Below are 19,161 nucleotides of genomic sequence, written 5' to 3'. Positions count from 1 at the left end.
TTCCTATACTATGGTAATTTCCATTTCAGTTACTGAAATGTCAGCTACATTTAGAAAGAAAGAAATTACTTTTTATAAATAATGTGTTTTACATTTTATTATATAATTTCCTATATTAAATAATCCTATATTAAAGGATTAAAGGATTGCAATATGATTGTAAGTCGATCACATATTTAAATGCATAAACACTTTATTAAAAGCTTCTAGTGGTTCTTTCATTCTCTTTACTTCTAAGTAAATTCGTGATTCTCATGTAAGATAAACTAAAGAGTCATTAACATAAATGAATACATTATACCCTGATAATCTTACCACTTCAACATGATGCTAATGAGCAATCTTGAAATTACTAAGTGATTGGCATACTAGGGTTCACTACTTGACTTGTACTTTTCTACGCTAAGTAAAAAATACATAGTTGGTAAGCCTCAGTGCTGACTAATGAAAACTATGAGTAAGTCAGGACATTCATAACCTGCAATGAACGGTTATTACCAAGATTCATTATTTAAAGAAGGAAAATGGTATTATATAATTAAGTATTTTAACCAATCAGGTCAATGGAAGTACAAATTTGTCAATTACATCTATAATTCAAATTATATCACCTCTTAATAGCCAACACTAAATATGAAATATAAGCACTTAAGTTTTCTTCTTGGTTGACTGGCAAAATATACTGCTAACATTGGAGTTATACCAATAACAATAGGTAACTTACTAAGGACTTACTTGGGTCAGGCACTAGGTTAGATACTTTACATATTTCTTAACCCCTTCTAACATCTTTGTGAGGTAAATATTCTCTTTTAAAAATGGAAACTAAGACCTTCAGAAGTTAGGTGATTCCATAGTGCACATCTTGCCTATTGAACACAGACATCAGTTTGTTACTCTGAATTGTTGTATCTGTGTCTCTCACATTGTTTTCTCACATTTTAGAGGTAACATCACTTACTTCCTAGAATTATTATGGGGGTTATTAGTAGATAATGGATGTTAAGATGTCTGATATAGTGAAAGCACTAAAGCAAAATATTTAGGATACTCCTGGCCTTCCCTTTGTCTTATTTACCTTTACAGCTCAACGTATGGTCCCCAGAGGACTACCTGGAAACTTAGAGAAACAGAATTCAAGGACTCCACAGTGTTGAATTTGTATGTTATGAAGATTGTCTGGTTAGTTGCTATGCTTACTAAAGTTCGAAAAATGTTGCTTTATATAGTAGAAGTATGTGGAGAATGGGTAGAATGGAATAGATCTCTCTATGGCCTTACAAAATCAAACAATTATTTTTATTTATCTGTTTTAGTAAATAACACTTTTAACATTTAAACTCTAAGTATATCAATGAATTCTACCAGGGAAAAAAAATAAAACACAAACTATGAACCAAAAGATGTATAGCAAAGAAAAGGAAAACTTCAAAGGCTAGAATGTGAAAGCACTGGAATTCAGGGATATAGGACTGCATTTCTCTTTTTCCACTGAGATCAAAGAATTTATATTCACTAGTCAACACATCTCAATCCTGGTTGTGTTTACCACTGCAGGTCCTATAGATTGCGAACAGAATTTTTAGAACTATATTGATGACAAAGTAGTGACGAGACAATCCCAGGATCTATAAGGTGCAGCAAAAATGTGACTTAAATTGTATAGAGTTAATCTGGAAGGTAATTAGGAATGATAGATTTAAGAAAAGAATCTAAATTGCCCTCACAAGAATTACTACCAAAAGATAAGTTGATTTACCTTAAAAGGCAATTGGCAAATGATTATAAATAATGCCAAAACAATAGCAATTTAAGACATCAACTTTCTGGTTAAGGAAGATTCTTGTTTTCCATCTTGGCTAAAGAAAACATCCTTGTTTACCTTTTTCACCTCCATAATTTTTCCTTGAATCCAAATTTAGGATTTGCTTCTAGATTCAAGCACTTTTCCACTTATAATTGTGAGATTTGTTTATAGGCTTCACTTCTGTATATTATTCACTGACACCTCCAAATTACTTTGTATATTAGCTAATTAATGGTTCAATCCATGATATGATGGATTTGTATATCAATTTATAAATTACTTATTTCTATCACTATTTTGATATTTGGAACAGTGTTTCTGAAACAACTTAGATATTTTATTAGATTTTAACTCTTCACATAATTAGAAAACTCAAAGGTTTTTTTTTTAATTTATTTACTTTGAGAGAGAGAGAGAAAGAGAGAGAGAGCATTCACATGCACAGAGGGGCAGAAAGAGAGGGAGAGAGAGAATCCCAGGCAGACTCCACACCGTCAGCACAAAGCCCAATGTGGGGCTCCAACCCACAAACCGTGAGGTCATGACCTGAGCCAAAATCAAAGAGTCAGATGTCTAACCAACAGAGCCACCCAGGCATCCCAGAAAAATCAAAGTTTTAACAATAAGTATGTCCCAAAATGTCATACATTTGAGATAAAGATGAACTAAAATTAAAATCATCGATTTGACTTCAGCAGACTTACTGTGTGTTTAAACATGAAGGAAAGAGAACCAAATTAGAGAACATGTATGGAACACAGAAAATAAAATGTCAAAAAGTCCCAGAATGTGACACCCTTGTGTCACAGAGGCCTTAAATAGATAGATGTGGGAAATTTTAACCCTTGGTATGTTTTCTTCACTGCCTAGTTGACACAATATTGCACGTTGTAGTTAGTTGTCAATTATTTTCCCACTTGCCTGATCATGTATGTTGTGGGTGATATCCTAGTATCCTCTGCACTTGTATCATGCCAAAATAGTAGCTTTATCAGTAGACAACAAATCTAAAGGATCTCCCCTATTTATATAAGAGCTATTTATATGAGAGCAATGAACTATCTTGATGAGATACCGGCTTCCTCTGAGAACAACGATGTGTTTTTAGTGATGTGCAGAAATTACTCCAAAGACCTATATCAGTAATATTAGGCAGATGAAAATAAAAGGTCTAGTAAAAGATGGGTAACATTAACTTCTGTGCACAAGCAACTGTGCTAATCTCTTTAATAGGAATCCTTTCACATAATCCCTTGATACACCATGAGGAAGGTACTGGCGCTGCATAGACAAGGCAGAGAAAGTCCAGAGGGTTTATATCACTCGCCCTAGGACATGCACAAAGGTGATACAACCCAAGCCATTCCCGCCTCAGAAAACTTTCTTAGCCATTTATGGTGCTAAGTGTTTGTCACGAATTATCTAATGTAATCCTTACTCTAACTTTATGATGGGTTCTTTCAGTTTCACACAAAATCAATGACACACATAACTCTTTCTCATCTCCACATCCAATCAGTCCTTAAGTATCTATTCTGTCTCATACTTATATCTTGACTCTCTCCTCTTCTATCCATCTCCATTACCTAGTTCAGACACTTACCAGTCTACAATAGTCTTTCTAACCTACCTATTTTCCTCCACTCTGGTACCCTTCTAAACCAAAATACACAGCAGTCAGAGTGATCACATCAAAAAGCATGTTCCATCATAGGAAAAATTATTTTGGAACCCTTCAATAGCTTCTAACAGCTGAAGAAGAAATAAACAATCTGTACGTTGAATAAGGAATTAAAGTTATAGAAACCATTTTATTATTGTTTCTTTCGATATATTCAAACCTGCTTAGGGGAGAAGCACAGTTCCCTAAGTCAGGTGCTTGATGAAAATTAGAGCAGATCCATGACATTTATCTTTACTTTTTAGCATATAAAGTAATGGTCAGGATCATGTATAGTACTCTGGAGCCTAGACTATCCGGCTTTAACTCCCAAACTGTGTGTGTCACTTAGAAATTATATAATGTTGGGCAAGTCATTTAACTGTGCCTCAGTTTTATTCTCTATAAAAGGCAGAATATTACTTATTCCTACATCCTGGGGCTCTTGTGAGGATTAAAAGAGCTAGTAGAGGTAAAAGCTCTTAGAACCATTTTGGCATATAATAGGGGACACATACATGTATTAGTTCTCACTCTAGGGAGTGGGAAATTTCGGGTAACTTCAAAATCAAAGACTCTGCTTGATTTAGAAATTATAAATTCCCTACACTATATGATTAATTTATGCTTCCAAGTTTGTTCAACTGTAAAATCTTTCACTGCCCTCCCCTATTACTTGTTAGCTGCTATTTCTATCTGCCCTCTAGCGTCAAAGAGGAAGAAGATAGGAAAGATGAGAAGAGCATGAAAGTTCTTACCTGACTGGAATTATTGTAAGATGGCTTGGCAAATTTTTAACCTAACAGATTTTTAAAGCTTTCTTCCCTCTTATGGATGCTTTTCTTGGTAGACTCGGGGAGAGAAAGATGAATACATTGAGAATATTCCCCTGCACCCCCCGAGGTGTAAGAAATAGATTTCCTTCTAGTTTTTGACCCCACTCAAACCCTGGCTTTCTGTCTTTCCACCCAAGGTGTCACCCTCTTGGAGACACCTCACCTCTATAGTCAGTATCTTAGGCAGGATTTATTATGAAGCCAAGATCACTTCCTCTTCACAACTATTCATGGAATAGTTGCTAATAGAACAGCTCAGGTATCTAGAAGCAAAGCTTTCTGTCCTCCTATAATATTCTATAATTCCTATATATTAAGTTTGTGATATTTTGTTGTCATTGCTTTTTGTAACTGGTTACTAGAGTGAACGAGGCTGCAGAAAGTGCAAGAATAACACAACTCTATACTTTTTTCACAGTTTCCCTATGGCAGATGACCTTTTAATCAAATTTCATTGCTTTTAAAGGCACTTCATGGTTTTAAAATATTTAAAAGACCATGTTTAGTCGAGTCTTGTCTAATATAAAAACCATGGTATACCATCCACTTTAAATCTTCTCTTTTTCAGTTTGGCTTGAAATGGCCAAGACAGGAAGTTTTGTCACAGTTGTCACATGTCATTGACACCCTGTAGTGACTGTTCCAAAATCTGTTTGTTTGTTTCTTTTTTTTCTTTGGGGTACGTGAAATTTCTTCCAAGAGTCCCTCTCTAGTGATCTCCATTTGTTACTTTATTTATTTATTTATTTATTTATTTATTTATTTATTTATTTTGAGAGAGAGAAAGAGAGAGGGTGAGCGACCACACATGCAGGTGGGGTTGAGCCAGAGAGCAAGAGAGAAAGAGAGAGAACCCCAAGCAGGTTCCAACCTGTCAGCACAGAGCCTGACACCGGTCTCAAACTCACGAACTGTGAGATCATGATCTGAGCCTAAATCAAGCCAGATGCTTAACCAACAGAGTCTACCCAGGTACCCCCTCCATTTGTTATTTTTAAGACTGTGACTCCCCCACATATAGGCAACTGATAATGTCCGTTAGTATTATGCTTTCAGCTTCTTTTTGCTGTGGTCACTATGTGCCTTCAGAAGGTCATCTTAGACAAAACTCTTTTCAAAACTTCTCATGTTACCTCCCTTATGTGGCATCCACATCCAATCTATAAGAAATATGGCCCCTCCCTTGCCATAAGAAGAAGAGTCCCTTCATGCGTAGAGCACTATCTCCTTGCCTTGTCATCAGGTAAGCAGGGCAGCTAGCTATTCTCTTGCCTCGAGACAATTTTATTTTTTTAAGTAAATCATGAACTAGCTTTGATATTCCTCCACTTCAAGAGGACTCAAATTCTCAGTATGATTTTGTTGGAGACATCCTCATGTGATATAGGAGAAGAGAAGGGAGTCTTCCTCTTAACCTAGAGGGAAAGGAGGGCAAATGTCACAGGACTCTGACTTTTGTCAAAAATATCCTCTCTTCCAAATCTCCAAATGAATTCTCAGCCCTTTTTTATTATTTCATTTTATTTTTCTCTGGTCATATATTTTTCTCTGGATTTATATATTCTCTGGTCAACTTTTACAATTCTGGCATAGATAATTCAGCACCTCGGTTTAGAATGTAAGGACTAGTGTTTGCAGTCCTGGAGCTGCTAAGCATTTTAGAGTTGCAATATTAGTGGAAGTCTCTTCTTAACACTCTTTCGCCATCACCCATGATATTTTCAAAAGGGTTGGAATAATATCTGTCTCACTGATACATTGCTTTCCTGGCCCTTAGCTCAGTATCAGAGCACAAAATATTTAATAAATAAGTAATAAACTGGTTGAAATGCATTAAATTTTGAGGCTATTATTCATAGTTTTATAAATAGACTGACACATACGTATGGCTATTATATGAATGTATGTGTGTGTGTACCTATGTATATATATTACACATAAATACTCATATATGGCTACAGTGTTACACTATTCTAGGAGATCTATTGTGGTCTACTCACATTGTGGCCTATATAAATAGAGTTATAGTCTTGAGAATGTTATTTACATAGATAATAGTGAGAATAGTATGTCCTGGGATTGGGATTGTAAAAACCCTTGGGCCTACTATCTGTATGTATAAATATGCATTCTGCTGGCATCTGGATATATTTCATATATTTAATTTATCACACTTGTTGAGTATCTATATATCAGGCATGATATTATATAATACAGATGCTATTAGAAGTGTACAGAGATATGTAAAACAAGTGATTACAAGTATAGGAAAAATGTATAAACAGAAAAATAATTAGAATAAAATATATTTAAATGCCAATAATTACTTTTGTTAGAGTAACTGTAAATGAGTTTTTACTTTTATGTTTACTTCTAAATATTCCTTTATATATGTATGCATGGATTTTATAACGAAAACTAAACAGTCTAAATGATCTAAGATACTGATACTTTAAATTTTCAGATCAAGGCAACACATATTTACCACCGAATATTTAAAGATAATTTTAGCCAAAACAATTTATCCAAAAATCACCTTCTAACACCTGAGAGAAAAATCCATCAGCTTGAAAATTGGATGGCAGGCAATAAGTTGGAAGACTGGGCCATGCTAATTTAGTTGTTTATGATCCTGTGCCACCAAGGAAACATCAATAGCTAAAATTATTGACTGAAATTAAAGCTGAGGATTTATTCAAGTAGTAGTCTTTTATAAGGAATATCTAGAATAATTAGCATATCACAAACACACTGAACTATTTCTGGTCACTTCCACAGTTGTTTTTCCTTTTAATTTTTGTATCATTACAATTTTAAATATCACCAGAATGGATTGCTGCTAAAAATAAGCTATTTATTTATCTTCTGTTTGTCTAGCATGTAATGAGAAAACAGTATGGTAATTAGTTGATGATATAAAAACTTACTAAATGATTAAATTCAATCACATTGTATAAGGATGAGAGGAAAGAAAATTGACCACATCGTCAACATCTTTTGTTGCTTCAATACTAGTCTCAGCACTTAATATGAACTCTTAACACAAATGGTATAGATTTCTTGAGTTTTGAGCTTATTGATCACTGAAGTTTTGCCATGAAACTAAAAGCACCTCAGAGAAAAACTATTGAATCTTAGACCTTAGGGGAACACCCATTTCACTAGAGTCTATTAAGAGAATTATGTCATACTTAGTTACAACTAGTTGCAATAGCAATTTGTCAGTGTCCTGAAAATAACACATGAACACGACACATCCATATAATGTGATTCACATCCCAAAGTACATTTTTTAACATTGAACTATAATGTATATGACAAATGTTACATTATTAATCAATATATAGATACATATTCACAGTCTTATGCTAGAGACCTAAGAGATCTTGGGTTTAGATATAATAAACTAGGCAAAAATTATGAAATAATTGCTTACAAATTAAATATAATTCTATAATTTTCTTTAATATTTATGTTATCTCCTATAACAAATTTTTGCACAGTAACTTTCATACTGGTACTTTCAATAACAAAATAATATACACAAAATATGGTAAATTTAATTTTCAAAATAAAATGCATTCTTTGAGTTAAAAATTTGCATTTAGGCTATGGTTAAACTAACTAGTATATTATGAGAAATGCAGTTAAAAATGATAAAATCAAATATACTTTGTCAGCCTTTGAAAACAATGCATGTTACTATTCTCTGACTCTTTGGAAGAAGCTGGAGGATGAAAATTGATAACTTTTCTTTGTTGGTTAATAAAATTCAGTCTTTTTACTTGAAAAGTCAGAGAGTTAGGTCCATAATGTAAGTTTTTGACCGTATTTAATTTTCCTCCTAGCATCTTGATTTCTTTGTAATATTCATTAAGTTGGCAAGAGTAAAATGAACCCTTGTTTAATCAACTGAAATTTTTATCATGGGTATATTACACATAGTCTAAAATTTTGATGAGCTGAGGTATCACTCAAAATATTGGATTTTTTTCTTTTTTTAAAATTTCATAACAAATTTTTGAATTTGCAATAATATGTCCAAATACCCCAAAACTGGAAGCAAATGGTCTGTCCATCCTATAAACAGACTTTATATAAGTATCATTGATAGAAAGGAGCCTCACACTTTCCTTTTCAGTTGTATCTGCAACATCCATGTCTCAAACATCAAATGATCAAAGAATAATTTTTTTTAAATTCAGGTTGTGTTATGTGTAAATGATGTCAATATATTAGAGGGTCACAGATTACCATGAACTGGTTATCAAATAATGTACTAATTTTTGCTCTATGTAAATGCTACACTGGTAAAAATCCAAGATAATTGTTCCAGTGTGGGGAACATTTATAAAAGTGTCTGTCACATATGTCCATCTATAGGGCAAAGGATAAATGTAAGCTCCCAAGGCATTATTACTAGAAACATCTGTACAAGGAAGACAAGTAATGAGCCAGGTGTTGCTCAGTCAGTTGGTGTTTACAGATGTCATATCAATCTACATGAAGAACTTACCCAGAGACCCCAATCAGTAAGATGGGATGTGAACTGTCCCCTTTCCTGTTTCCCCTCATTTATCTGTCAGCTAACATTTCAGGAGAAATGGACAATGCAACCCTGTTAAAATATTAAAAACTTTCACTGAAACTTTACTACTTAAATACTCTTCTTAAGTGCTACTATTTCTGTAAGTGCTATGTTGATTAGAGTATTTTACCATAAATAGTGATTTGATTACATTTAGTGACATGCTTAGTGACATATTTAATGAAAACATTTCAAATTCATAGAAATATCTTTCAGTGATCTTTCTTTTGTACAGTTAATTAATAACACTATTTTACTAAATGATGTTTTGTTCATCCTTAAAACTAGAATGTAAAAAATATAAAATTTACAAATATAGAAAATTTGACTGAGTCTATATTATCCACAACTTTGTAATTTCAAAGCTCTGAAAGAAAAAAAAATATTTTAATTTGGTAGAAAAACGTAACTGGCTTTCATTGGTTCTCAGATGTCAAAGTACCGATCTATAACTTAGAACAATAAAACCACTTTCATTAGTTTTCATTGGTCATTGGAAGAAAAAAATAGGATGTGTATCTTTGGAATCAACAAATTACCAGTCTTCTCAGAAAACCAAAACCTACTCTTGATACATTACATTAGATTTAGATTTTTCTTTTCTGTCTTTAATGTTTATAAAGATAAATTAAACAACAATAGTTATCAGTGAGTTTACCCATTAGATTATGTCCATTTTCTTACAAAATGAGAAGAATGTCACTTACCGAGAGCCAAGATATTCTTACATTCATTTGTACATAACTTTTCATTCATTCAACAAATATTTCTACATTTCAGGCGTGGGATGGGCAATGAAGCAGAGTGATGAATAAAATATGCAAAGCCCCTTCCCTCTAGATCTCATAGGTTACTAGTATATATAGTAGGAAAAAGTAATCATAAAATATAATTGCGATAGGGATTATAATTTAAGAAAGGCAAGATATTACAGAGGTACAGAACCAAGTCACCCATCAATGAATGGGAAGTCAAGGAGAAACTTTCAGAAAAGAGTGATATCTAATGACATTAAAAATGAGTAGGAGTGAATCAATTAACAGAATGGGAATATGAGGACTGAGATAAGAATGGGAATAGTGTGGTACATTAGAATTGAATAAGGGTATTTTTTATTTTTTTTAATGGCTTGAACATGATCCAGGGAGTAACAGAATGAAGATATAAGAAACAGTCATAGGATGAAAGGTTTTGTAAGCAATGTCCTAGAGTTTGGACTTTATCCCAAACTAAAGGAAAGCCAACTATGATAGCCAGGTTCCAAGATGGTACCCAATCATCTTTGTCTTCTATTACTACCACCCTTTTGAAATGCCCATTCACAATTAATCAATGCTGGCCTATACAAACAATAGATATGGTGGAAATGACAAAGTAAGTTCTGAAATTAGGTCATAAAAATCAGTGAAGAAATCTTACTTTTTTAAATCACTCACTGTGGGGTAAACTAGTCACCGTATTGTGAGGACACTCAAGCTGCCCCCTGTGGAGAGAAACCAGCTTGTAATCAGCAACTCAAAAGCCAAGTACATGAGCCTTCTTAGGAGTGGATACCCCAGCCTCAGTCAGGCTTTCATCTAACTGCAGCTTCAGCCAAGTCACCACAACCTCAGAGAGTTCTCAGGCCAGAACCATCCAGCCAAACCACTTCTGAATTCTGGAACCACAGAAATGAAGAACAGGAAGTGATTTGTTGTTGTTGTTGTTGTTTTAAACAACAAAGTTTTGTTGTTGTTGTTGCTGCTGCTGCTGTTGTTGTTTTCGATTTTATTTTTTGAGTAATCTCTACACGCAACCTACTCAAACTCATCACCCCAAGATCAAGTGTTGCATGCTCTACCAACTGAGCTGGCCAGGCACCCCATAAACAACAAAAGTTTGATGTGACTCCTTACATAACATTAGTTAATGAATTAACCTACTAAAGTATTTTTTTCTTAGGTGAGATAATGAGATATTTAAACATGGAATGTCATGATCAGATTTTCATTTCAGAAAAATCTCTTTGGCTACATTGTGTAGAAAGCCCACAGAAAAGCAAAATGAGAGGTAAGTAGACTATTTTGGTATTTCAGGAAAGAAATTTTATCCTAAACTAGGATAAATATTTAATAACATTGCATTTGTCTTCACTGCTACATTTATATTTACTGATATTTTTTTAAATAAAATCTGGATTCTTTCTGGACAATTTTTAGAATGATAACAAATGAAAATGTCAAATCAATTATTGTTTAGCTTTCTTGTTTAATTCAACACTCAAGAAACATCGTGGAGTTCTAAAAGTACAAGTAAGTGAGTACAAGTTTTACTCACTCAACCATTATTGGTCGAAGTTTTGCCAAGTGAAAATAGACTCTGACACTTTTCTGCCTCCTGAAGTTGATGTCAGCTATTTAGCAGACTGACAAAGAGCCCCAAAAGTGCTAACGCCTACTGACCCTGTCACCTCAGCTCTGCAATGACTTTGGAAATCTCTGCTATGGTAGTGCACAATAACCACACTCAGCAGCAATTTCCAAAATGATACACTTTGCTTTGCCAGGTCTGTAGCAGATGCAACACAATTTGCCAAAGCACAAGAGAGTAAAGTGGAGCCTGTTTCTTTACTTTCCCTACAATTATCTGTATTATTTGAAATATCGATTCAACTCACTACTCTCTATGGCAAATTATTTTCTCTGATTGACAACATTTTGGAATTTGCATATATCCTAGATTTTTTTTAAAGGAGAGTTGGCTTTATTGGGAGCTTGCTTAATGTGTTTCACTAAATTACCAAACATCTCCACTGTGATTGACTTCTTTCTTCATACTTAAGTGACAGTTCTAAGATGTTACAAGTTCTCTTTTTGAAAACTAGATATAAATATGTTTATTATGTAAAGAGAGTTTAAAAGTAAATTGGAAAGCTAGAGGAACATAAAGTGGGAAGTTAAATGGCCTTTATTCAGTTTTTTGCTGAAAAAAAAAATGCTTTCTTAAGAATGCCATAAACACACAAAGCTTAAAGTTATTCCAAATCTCTTCGACCATATTCATGCCTACAATTACACCTACACTGCTCCTTCCCTCCCTTCCTCCTAACTTTCCGCCCTCATTCTCTCTTAATAGATACCATACAATTGAAAAAAATCTTTAGTATTTATCACATCCAATGAGTAAACTGAAGTCCAGATGGATTAAACGTCCAGACTAATGTGACACAATTTAGTGTAAAGGTTAAGTCAAAATTTGAGTTTCCTAAATTTTGTTTCAATTTTTTCTTCAATTCCTGTTGCTGCTACAATAGTTCATGCTGCCCTCATCTTTAGTCTGAAAAATTCCACCATTTCCTTACCTACATTCATGGCCACATTCAATTCATTGACCATACTACAGATAGAGTCCCTTTTTTAACATATAAAACTGAATGTCAGTCCCACCTTAATGCTCTTCAATAACTCAGTGCCATCAAAATAAAGTCAAAATTCACTGAATTGGCTTTTTTTAAACTGCCCTTTTTTTTTTCAAATTATAGTCAAATAATTTTTTCCACTTGAAAAATAAATAAATCATAATATTAAATACTTATAGAATGCCTACTCCAACAAACGGTGAGCTTAAATCCATGGCTGGCATGTTGCTAAGTTCTTCACAAAGTTCATTGAGAAAGAGTAGAGCTGTGTGGTTAAAATAATGGGCCGTGATGTCACTGTCTAGACTTCAGTCCCAGCTCAACCTATTACTAGCTGTGTGTTACTAATCCTCTCTTTGCCCTGGTAGCCTCACCTGCTAAGGGAGTAAAACAAAGTAGTAAAACCTGACAAAAAGTGAGCACTTAAGGAGCAGTAGCTCTTAATTGTTCCTGCAACTCTATGGAAAAGTTACTTTTATTATCTCCACTTTACACTCGAGAAAATTATCAAGGAGAACATTTCATTTTAAAATCTTGACAGAACCAAGGATATATACTTAGATATAGTGTTGTATGACTGATACAAGTTACCGTTTTGTGTCAAGGCATGACTATCCTGCTCATGGTAAAGCTGCCCAGTGAATAAACACAGACAGAGGAGACAGGCACTTAGAGAAGAGCCATTGGAAGAAGAAGAGGGGAGGGCATTCTTTTTGGATTTGTTTGTTGGTTTGTTTGTTTATATCTAAGGAGGCATTCTCATAAGATAGGTAAATGTTGTGCAAGCTAGTTCCTCTGAGAAGCAGATGCCAAGCCAAAGTGAGGAGTACAAATTATCTTGGAAAGTAGTATCTGTGAAGAAACAGGAGAAAGCAGGATTGGGCAGGAGGAACTGCCAGACAGCAGTGCAGATCTGACAGAGCCTCTGCCAGCCCAACTGGGAGCCTCAGAACAGAGATCACCCAGTAGAGAAGTCCCCTGTTGAAAAGAGATGGCTAAGTCCTTGCACCATATTCTGGCTTAGTCACTTACTGAGGCTACTCTGCGGAGAAGATGGCTCCAGCTCAGGCTGAGGTGGACCTGGAGGTGTTAACAGCTGGTCCTCACAACTGGGCAACGAGTCCTGCTCAGGTCATGATTTCACGGTTCTTGAGTTCCGGCTCCACATGGGGCAGTCTGCTGTCAGCACAGAGCCTGCTTCGGATGCTCTCTCCCCGTCTCTCTCTGCCCCTCCCCTGCTCATGGTCTCTCTCTTAAAAGTAAATAATTAAAAAAAAGGGGGTGGGGGGAGTAAGTAGCAGCACTAAAGAACAGGATAGTGAAGATCCTAATAACCTGAACAAACTTGTATCAGCAAAGCCAGTCTAGGTTGTGCTTCAGTAACAAGCGACTCCAACATACCAGTGACATAACTCAAACGTTTCTTTCTCACTCATCATACATGTCCATTGCTGGTTACCTGCACCTTGTCATGTCATCTCCTTTAGGACACAATATGTCCCCTCATGACAGGAGAGGGAAAAATACAGAATGCCTAAGCATGTGTCAACTCTTTTTTTTTTTTTTTAACATTTATTTTTGAGACAGAGAGAGACAGAGCATGAATGGGGGAGGGTCAGAGAGAGGGAGACACAGAATCCGAAACAGGCTCCAGGCTCTGAGCTGTCAGCACAGAGCCTGACGCGGGGCTCGAACCCACGGACCGTGAGATCATGACCTGAGCCGAAGTCGGCCACTTAACCAACTGAGCCACCCAGGCGCCCCGCATGTGTCAACTCTTAAAGCTTCTGCCAGAAAGTAACATCCTTCACTTCTGTCTGCATCTCATTGACCAACACACACCATATGGGTACATCTGAATTCAATTTTGTGGATAGGTATAATCTTCCTACAGAGAAGGGCAGGACAATATTGTGAACAATAACACAGTCCATGACAAAACCCAGGGAGGAGCCCACCTTAGTGAAAATGGGTGCCAGCACTACTTACTGTCAGACTATATCTCCCATGAGGGAATTATTTTATTTAGGTCTCATTTTAATCTTCTCGATTCATATCAACTAAGGAAATAGGTCTTTCCAAAGAACAGCCAAAAGAAAATCCATTTTGAGATTTTAATTTTGTAAAATTGCTCTCCCTTATAATCCAGTAAGTGGTGACATGTTGAAATCTCAGCTTCTGTGTGCTCTAGATTATGATATATGATGAAGTATCATTATATGATTGATTAAAAAATTTTGAAAAGTTAAAAGGACTATACAAATGTAGACTTGTTGTTATACATTGTCATTAGTATTAACTCCCCTTTCTTCTGAATCCAGATGGTTTCTTAGATTCCATGTCCCTACAGATTCTAATCCTCTCTACATATAGATCATCTTTTAAAAGATGCAGAAAGAAAAGCAATTTTAGAAATATCCAAATAATCCTCAATAAAAGTAAATGGAGAATTTTTAAAATCTGTAAAAGGAGAGAAAAGGGGCTTCATGTAGATACCTGAATTGTTATCAACAGACAACACTCAGTTTCATTTTAGACAATCTTTTTTTTTTTTACTTGGTACATGATGCATTAAAAATGAAAAAGAATGAAAATTGTTTCTACAAAGTGAAAGAGCCACAGAGAAATAAATGGAATGTCTAAAATATAAGCTTCATAGCATGATTATCCTTTCATTAAGATGTAAGCAATGTTCTAGGAAATGTTGTGGTCCTAATTACAATATGATGGAATACACATTTGTCTCGGAAATAACACACTCAAGAAATATGTAATATTCATTGCAACAGCCAAAACTTAAAAAAAGACACAAATATAGTGTGTTATATTTCAACATCTCATAAATAATACCTAAATAGTTCAGGCTAGATATTTCAAAAGAGGATGAGATGCTTTGAAAATGAGCTAACCTTATTTGTAAATTTCATTCATATGTATTTTAGTGAGGAAATACATATATTTATATGTAAATAATTTACGTAATAGTTATAGACTAAATGAGTGAATTATTTATTTCTAATTTTTAATAGTCAAAAACTGTATAAGCTCTAAAATAGCAAATAATTGGATAAGTTGATATTTGCTCTCTTGTGGCACTATGCAGACCCAGAGATATAGATATTGATAATATATTGCATTATACACGTATATACATTTAATCACTGAATTGCATGTGACAATGTATTGCTTCAAAGGGAACTGTAACTATTACAGACAATTATGTTAGAATCATAGCCTAATATTGACTCAGATACCTAGAGAGAAGTTTTCTAGCAACTCCAATCATCTCAAATACCACCATATTTATTGAGAAAACACACAGATTTGAGTGTCAAATTAGATTCACACAAATCATAAATTTACCTAGTAACAAGTTTTACTAATGATTTCAAGGATATATGTAATCAAACAGCATAGGCAAAGCAGGGAAATATGCACAATGACTAACACAACTTCCCAGGCCTTTCTTACCATTCAGGACACACTGGCCCATATGAACAAATGAAGCTTCTAAGAGATTTGTACGGTCATTTGACTTACCCAAAAGGGCGGTATTTTAGCATGAAACATCTCCGTTTTATATTAGGAGTGTGCCATAGTATACATGGCATCTCCAGGGGGCCGTGCCACATAAATTCATAGATTCTAGGTGTGTTTCCCATAAGCATCCTACACATTTTGCTAGGGCAGTCCATTGATAAGGACTCTCCCAATAGCAGATACCATTAGTGTTTGCTGGTGGACCATCACTACCATATTTTCAGAAAATTTCATTGCCAGGCTGTCCTCAGTTAAGGGAAGCCTGCAGGCCTGCTCTTGATCATTCCTTTTCCAATTTTATTATAAATAATAATGAGAAATATCAACTATGAAAACTAAGGAGCAGAACCTGGCAATGAGGAAGATGTCTTAAAGAGTGGTCTAAACTGTTGAGATTTGCAAATTCACTGATGAAGGAAAAAAGAGGAGGAGAGTGACAGCGACAACACTCTCTGAAAAATAAGAGTGTGGTAGTGACAAGGAAAGTGATGGAGAGGCAAGGAGGAGTGAGGGTGGCAGTGGTGGGCTGTGAACATCCGAAGTGGAAGAGATGAGCAACTACCACACAACAGTACTACAAAACACAAGTGCCATGGTAGTAGTTACCAGCAGAGGCATTACTTAGAGAAGAAAAGGAGAAAACTAGCAGTACTAATAATTGCTAACATTGATTAATCCCCTACCATGTGCCAGGTACCATGCCTTATACTTGGTGTGCATTATTTCATGTAATCATCACTGTTTACAGGAGTTTTACTATTTTACAGCCTAAGATGGCAAATCATTTGCCCAAGCTATTGCAGATCAGAAAGGAGCAAAGTCAGACTCAAATTCAGTTCAGCTCTGAATTGAATCATCACAATCTAGTGTGAATGCGCTGTGCAGTGGGACAACCAAGGCTGTCACTCCAACTCAGGGCATCTCAGTGTGACAGTAAGGTGTAAAGGAACAGAGTATATTTGACCAGCGGAGTACTCTGAATGTTAGATAGAAAATGTAGAGTGATCAGTATATAGATTGTAATGAAAGTTCTGGAAGAAACTAAGATTACTCAAGGAGAGAGTACAGAATAAGAAGAAAATAGAGCTGTGCTAAGGACACTAGGGACAAAAATTTAGAAGTGTAGCCCATGAAAAAGAATAAACAAAAAGGGAAAAATAGTAACTAAAAAAAAAAAGGTGGTATTGTAGAACCCAAGAAAAGAGAATATCTATCACTAGAATGGGGAAGTCAATTGACGAACCAAAAGGTGAGACAAATCAAGTGAACAGGGTACACTGGAATTAGCAAGAAAAGCATGTTGCTGAAAACTGAGAGCAATTTATTAGAGTAAAAAGTTGAAGACTGTTGGCAGAAGATTCAGGAACAAATTAAAGTTGGGGAAGAGAAGATAAAAATAAAAACCTTTAGTTGTAAAAAGGACTCTATCAAACAGATTGGTAGCTAAAACTGAGCATGTGAAGCTAAAAAATTGTTTGTTATCGTTTATTGTTATTTTTTAAAGAAGACTTATAAATATGTTTTTTACATACTAATAGGAAATAACCTGGTATAAGGGAGACACTAAAGATACAAAGGAAGACTAATTAATTAACTAATTAATGGAGTATATAAGTTTCTTTTTTTTTTCTTAGTGGGGATTATATAATATTATATTATATTATATTATATTATATTATATTATATTATATTATAACCCAATTTGCAGTGATTCAAATATTCCTAGGCTTCATGAACTAATTTGGAGCAGAAGGTGGAGAGTGGTTCCTGGCCTATGCTGCATGTGAGAACAATTCATCTAAGGTTCCCCAAATTATCATGAAGGCTTATCAATAACTGGATAAACCTAGAAATCCCCTACCCAGTCATTTAGAGATGTTTTTTTGGACCTGAATGCCCAGGCATCCAAGGGGAGTGAGGCATTATAGTGGACCTAAGGGCAAGGCATAAATGTTTCAAGGTAGTCATAGCAACTTAGATGTCTCTAGGGCTTACTTGTTATCCTAAACCTAACTGCTTAGTTTCTTCTTTGTTTTCTATACCTGGCCCCATCTCCAGACTGAGAAAAGTGGCCTCAAGTGGACAGAAGCACTCAAGGTAATAATAGGCAAAGGATCCCTCTGTCTATTCTGGACCCATTCCACATTCTCAGTCCTGGACTGTGAAAAGATGGATGGCATGGCCCAGGGGCTGCAGAGCCCCATACACTTACCTGTGGTTTCCAGACCCCAAGAGCCCCCGCCAAGCCAAGGGTTACTTATTTACTCATTAGAGTTCTAGGTTTTCAAAGGCTGTGAAACAACAACCCAAACCATAGAACAAACAACTATAGATAGCGACTGGAGAGAAAAACAAGCATATACAAAGAGGATGAAAAGGTCACATGTAATGTGGGTATAATAGATGGAGAGATTTGGGAGAAATCTGGTGCATTCAGGCTACAATTACTGGATACAACATTTAGAAAAATCAATTGAAATATGTGACTCTGACATCGTCTTTTTAACTGCATCAGTGGAACCTTAGAGCAATGAATGACTGCTTCCTTCCTCAGTTACCCTTTTGGCCAGAATATTTAGTCTAGGAGGAATTAACAAGTTGCTAGAATGAGAAAGGGGAATCATTAGGGATGGGGACAGGGGCTAAGACATATTATATCCAGCAGCACAAATTTCCTGGCTGCTTTTCCCGGCAGTCAGGTCATTCTGCTGCATGCAGTAGATCACGGGGATGATGGTGTTATGACTTAGCTCACTGCACAATTTAGGTGCAATTATTCAGAGCTGGGAGGCAAGAAAACAGAGATTGCTCGTCTCCTTTTGGCTTAACAGAAAAGTGTTCAATTGTCCTTACTGCTCAGGTTTATCCAGCAACTTCAATTCTTCTTCTTTGGATGTCTCGTGTGACTCTCTTATTTTAATCAATTTATCCTCTTGGGCTCTATTTTTATATAAGACAGTCAGGGTCTCCAGATTAACCACAGAGTCATCCACATTTAAAATGCAATTCTAAATGCAATTCTTCATTTCTAAATGTAAACTAGATATCAAGATTCCCATAGTTTGAGATCATTTTCCATCCAATAACTTGATTTTTTTTTTAATTTGGCCTTGCTCTTTTTCTCATAGGTCTCTGATAGAAGTTTTTTCTTCTGCTGAGTTGTGTCTTTGGAGAATAAATACTCAAATTCACTATTATCGTAAATATCAGGTTCTTTTAAGGAATCCCATAAGGTGGGTGTAGTATTTGGACTTTTATCATTTATTTGTATTCTAACCCAGTACAAAGGCTTCACAGGACAACTTGGCTCAATGACTGACTTTCAAAGACATT

At 35.2% G+C, this 19,161-nt stretch overlaps 1 protein-coding gene and 1 pseudogene across 2 annotated transcripts in view; one reads left to right on the top strand and one right to left on the bottom strand.

The window, feature by feature from the left end:
* SPAG16 (sperm associated antigen 16) overlaps positions 1 to 19,161 on the bottom strand; it is a 1,018,955-nt gene that overhangs the window by 640,345 nt on the left and 359,449 nt on the right. The gene's annotated exons all lie outside the window — the stretch shown is intronic.
* LOC102951097 overlaps positions 17,050 to 19,161 on the top strand; it is a 93,871-nt pseudogene continuing 91,759 nt past the window's right edge.

This window comes from Panthera tigris, chromosome C1, assembly GCF_018350195.1.
Source record: "Panthera tigris isolate Pti1 chromosome C1, P.tigris_Pti1_mat1.1, whole genome shotgun sequence".
NCBI lineage: Eukaryota > Metazoa > Chordata > Mammalia > Carnivora > Felidae > Panthera > Panthera tigris.
Note: the sequence above shows the minus strand (reverse complement) of the source record. Positions and strands in the feature narration are given on the sequence as shown.